At 32.0% G+C, this 5,502-nt stretch overlaps 1 pseudogene; it reads left to right on the plus strand.

Annotated features, from left to right (window-relative positions):
* Positions 1 to 4,352: 4,352 nt before the first annotated feature.
* Positions 4,353 to 4,472, plus strand: LOC120583630 (uncharacterized; annotated as a pseudogene).
* The last annotated feature ends 1,030 nt before the right edge of the window (positions 4,473 to 5,502 follow it).

Below are 5,502 nucleotides of genomic sequence, written 5' to 3' on the forward strand. Positions count from 1 at the left end.
TAATATTGTGATAACTTTTTTGATGTGTCAATTTGGCTAAGTTATAGTCTACAGTTATTTGAACACTAGTGTAGATGTTGCAGTGAAGATATTTTGCAAGTGAAACTAAAACCCCTAATCAGTTGATTTCAAGTAAGGGAATTTTTCCTGGATTATCTGGATAGACCTAACTGAATTCATTGAAAGAGCACAAAAGCAGACCTGCGATTTCCCTGGGATTGAGAACAATTTCCACCTGTGGATCACACCTTTGGCTGGTATGACTGTAGAGTTCCATCATGCTCATGATCTTCCTGACAAGTTTCAGTCTGTGCCAATGGTTCTAATCTTCCTGCAATCTTCCTGTTCTGACTGCCTACCCTATGAATTTTGGATCTGCTTAGTCAGTCCTTACATAACTTCACAATTGTATCACCAGTTCTTTGTTCTCTCTCTCTCTCCCTCTCTTCTTCTCCCTCTCCCTCTCTCCACATCCCCACAGACATACACATGCATACGTTCTACTGGTTCTGCTTTCTAATGTCAGTCACCCCAAGTTTCCCAAATCATCCCTCAGTTTGAGTGTACACAATTGTATCATTTTTATGATCCTATCTCCTACCTTTCCCCAACTTCTGAAATCCTTCCACTATGCTCCCTGGAATTTGTGGACAATCATCACTAAATTCCCTTCATCTTCTCACTTAACTGAAATAAAACTCTTTTCTAAGGTCTTTATTCTCCCTGAAATCCTCTTAAATGGTGCTGTCTTCTCACCCATACCTCTGTCATCACAATACCTGGAGATAGAGGAGATGTCCTTCATATTGTCACTTCTAGGACATTCTCTTTCCTTTGATATAATCTCATGTCATCAGATTATATCACCCACTATCTGACCTCAGGACACTGACCCCTGGATCATTCACACTTAGTCCTTGAAGATTTTAGCATCTGACTCACTGTTGTTCCCTCTAACACTATTCCTGTCATAATTCTTGGTTATTTCGGTATTCATATAAATGACCTTTATAATAGTCTGTGCTCTCAGTTCCTTGACTTCTCCTTTAATGATCTTATCCTCAACCCTACTTTATGCGCTAACCCACATGGCCATACCATTGACCTTATAATTACTAAAAATCTACTATTTTTCTTTTAATTCAAGCATCTCATTTTTCAACTGCCACCTCCTTTTTTCTAACTCATTCTTTATTATTCTCCCACTCTAACAATACTTTGGCCCTACGCATCGAATCTACTATTCATTCTTCTTTATGTCCTCATTTTCCTCCCTACTCAGGATAAATTCCATGGTCAATCATTATAGTAATGCTTCTACATATGCTCTCAATTCTTTTACCCCTCTCTTACTTCTCATTCAAATGGCTAAACTTCAAGTCTGGTTAAATCCAACTCTCCACCTATTATGCAACTGCATAATTGAATTTGGAAAAAACACACAATCATGCTGACCATTCTCATTTTATGTTCATGAGAAATATTGGTCTGTAATTTTCTTTCCATGTAGTATCTTTGCTTGGCTTTGGTATTAGGGTAACACTGACCTCATATTATAAGTTGGGAAATTCTCACCCCTCTTTTATTTTTTGGAAGAGATTGTATGTGTTCGATATTATTTTTTTCCTTAAAAGTTTAATAGAATTTGTGAGTGAAACCATCTGGACCTGGAAGGATTTTAATACAAATTAAATTTCCATAACAGATATTAGACTATTCAGGTTATCTACTTATTTTTAAATGCATTTGATAATTTGTATCTTTCAAGAAATTGGTCCATTTTATCTAAGGAGTCATTTTATGGACATAAAGTTGTTTGTAGTATTTCTTCATTATAATGTCTGAAAAGCCAGCCACCATTAAAATGGCAAAGCACAGAGTCATTGCCAATAATCTTAAAAAAACAAAATGGAATAATAAAAATTATTTTAACAGTCCAAAGGAAGGCAGAGAAAGAGGAAAGAGGAAACAAAACTCAGAAGGAGCAAATAGAAAACAAATAGCAAGATGACAGATTTAAATCTATGCATATATAAAATTACATTAAATAAAAAGGACCTCAACATGAGTGAAAAGGCAGAGATTGACAAATTGGATTTTAAAAAAGCAATATTTGCTGCCTATAAGAAACACACTTTTAAGTATAAAAATATGAATAGATTATAAACAAAAACACAGAAAAAAGTATACCATGGTGACCCTAATCAAAAGGTTTATGGTGTACCTATTAATATCAGATAAAAATAGATTTTAAAGCAAAAGATATTACTAAGAATAATGAAGTTTATTTTATAATGACAAAGGGTTCAAGTCATCAAGAAATAACATTCCTAAATGTTTATGCATCTAATAAAAGAGCTTCAAAATACATGAAGCAAAAAATGTTAGAACTACAAAGAGAAATAGACAATTCCATGACTTTGTTTAGAGATTTTAATACCCCTTCCTCAACATTGAGATAAGTGAAAAATCAGTAAGGGTATAGAAAATTTAAGGAACACTATAAACCAGCTTTACCTAATTGATACTTATAGAACACTCCACCCAATGACAGAAGAATACTCATTTTTTTCAAGTGTACATGGAACATTCATCAAGCCAGACATATTCAAGGCAATAACAGAAACCTTAAGAAAACTTAAAAGATTCAATTCATACAAAATATGTGCTCTTACCACAATGAAATTAAATTAGAAATCAATAACAAAGACATCTGGAGAAACTTCCAAATACTTGAAAACAAAATAACACCTTTCTAAATATTCCATGAGTCAAAAAATAAATCTGAAGAGTAATTAAAATATATTTTAATCTTAATGAAAATGAAAACAGAACGTATCAGAATTTGTGGAATAGTATTAAAGCAGTAAGAATGAGGAAATTTATAGTACTAAAACACTTCTATTAGAAAAGAACAAACAAACATGACAGAGACTCATAGACATGGACTATGGATTAGTGGTTATCAGAGGGAAGGAGAGGAGAGGGTAGATAAAGGTAGAAGGGGTCAAATATTTGCTGATGGAAAGAAATCTAACTTTGAGTGGTGAATACCCAATGCAATATATATATATGACATACTATTGAACTGTACACTTGAAACATTTACTATATTAATCAATGCCACCCCAATAATTTTTAATTAAAAAGAGCAAAAGTTCTAAAATCAATGACCTCAGCTTCAACTTTAAGAAACTAGAAAAAGAAGAGCAAATTAAACCCAAAATAAGCAGAAGAAAGGAAATCATAAAAAATATCTGAGTGAAAATCAATTGCAGAAAACAGGGAAACAATAAAGAAAAATCAATGAAACTAAAAGCTAGTTCTTTGAAAAGATCAATAAAATTGATAAATGTCTAAGCAGACTGATAAAGAAAACAAAGCGAGGGAAGGGGGAGATAGGGGAAAAATTTAAATCATTTTTCAATTAAAAATTAATTAATTAATTAAAAGAGAAACCATTCATTTACTAATATCAGAAATAAGAGAGGTAACATCATACAGATGCCCCAAAATGTTAAAATAATAATGGAGTATTATGAACAACTGTATGCCCATAAATTTGACAATTTAGATGAAATGGATAAAATCATTGAAAAAAACAAACTGCTAAAGCTCATATAAGGAAAATTAGATAACCTGAATAGCCCCACATTAATGAAATTGAATTGGTAGTTAAAAACCTTCCTACAAAAGAATTTTAACAAAAAGGAAAATTAATAAAAAAAAAAAGAAAGAAAAGAGTTTTTAAAAAGATAGAAAACCTTCCCACAAAAAAATACCAGAACTCAAATGATTTCACTGGTGAATTCTACCAAAACTTTCAGGAAGAAACAATAACAATTCTATACTATTTCCCAGCTCATAACAACTGATAACAAAATATTTTCTAAGAGACCAACATTACCTTTATACAAAAGTTTTCTAAAAAAATTTTAGTAAATTGAATCCAACAATATCAATATATAAAGAGGCTAATAATATAATGATGAAGTTGCATTTATCCTAGGAAGACAGAGATGGTTTAACATTTCAAAATCAGTCAATGTATTTCATTACATTAACACACTAAAAAGGAAAAAACATATGGTCATTTTAACAAATACAAAAAAAAAAAACACTTGAAAAAATTCAATATCCATTTCTGATAAAAATTCCCAGCAAAGCATGAAGAAAAGGGAGCTTCCCTCAACCTCATGAAAAGTATCTACAAAATACCTACAGCTAGTATCACAGTTATTGATGAAAGATCAAGAATGGGAAAAAGAATGACCACTTTACCCTTCTATTCAACATTATACTAGACATTCTAGCCAGTGCGATCAGGCAAGACAGAGAAATAAAAGACATCAGTCTACAGCCATGCCATCCTGAACAAGACCGATCCCGTCTGATCTCGGAAGCTAAGCCAGAGTCAGGCCTGGTTAGTACTTGAAGGGGAGACCACTTAGGAAGTCCAAGTGCTGTAGGCGTAAAAAATAAAAAATAAGGGATCGTAAACTGACAAGGTCCTTGCAATTTATGAGGTCAACCAAGGGTTGCCTCGCCTTAAAAAAAAAATGAAATAAAAGACATTGATTGGAAAGGAAAAAGTAAGATTGTCTTTATTCACAGACATAATCATCTAAGTATAAATTCTGATGGGACTTTCAGAAAATCTCCTTAAACAATTAAGTGTGTTTATCAAGGCTGCAAGGTACAAGATCAATATATTAAAATTATGTCTCTATATACTAGCAGTGAAAAATTGATAATCTAAATTAAGAAAGCAATACCATTTTCAATAGCAACAAAATACTTATTGATAACCAATTCAATAACTAATCCAAAATACTTAGAGATAAATCTGACAAAAGATGAGATAGATCCGAACTCTGAAAACTACAGAACATTTCTAGGAGAAACTGAAGAAGACCCAGATAATTGGGGAGATATATGTTAATGGGACAGAAGACTCAACATTAAGATGTAAACTCTCTCTAAATTAATTGATAGATTTAAATGCAATCCCAATCAAAATCCTTGAAAGCTCTTGTGGAAATTGAGAAGCTGATTCTAAACTTTATATGGAAATGCGAAGAACGTACAATACCTAAACCAACTTGGAAGAAGAAAAAAGTTGTAGGGCTAATATTGCCTGACTCAAGACTTCTTTTAAAGCTATAGTAATATAAACATAGTGCTATTTGTGCAAAATAGATAAATAAATCAATGGAACAAGATCAAAAGTCTAGATATAGACTTAAACATATATGGACAACCAATTTTTGACAAAGGTTGAATAGGCAATTTAATGAAGAAAGAATAATCTTTTCAATAAATAATGTTAGAACAATTGGATGGATATCTTTATGCAAAAAAAAAAAATTCCATCCCTACCTTGCACCTATAAGAAGATTAACTCAAAATGGATCATAGATAGACCTACATATAAAACTTCTAAAACAGAAAAAAAACCTTTGTGAAACTGGGTTGAGCAAAAATTTCTTAGATATGACACCA

Source organism: Pteropus medius, unplaced genomic scaffold (genome assembly GCF_902729225.1).
Source record: "Pteropus medius unplaced genomic scaffold, Ma_sr-lr_union100, whole genome shotgun sequence".
NCBI classification, from domain to species: Eukaryota; Metazoa; Chordata; class Mammalia; order Chiroptera; family Pteropodidae; genus Pteropus; species Pteropus medius.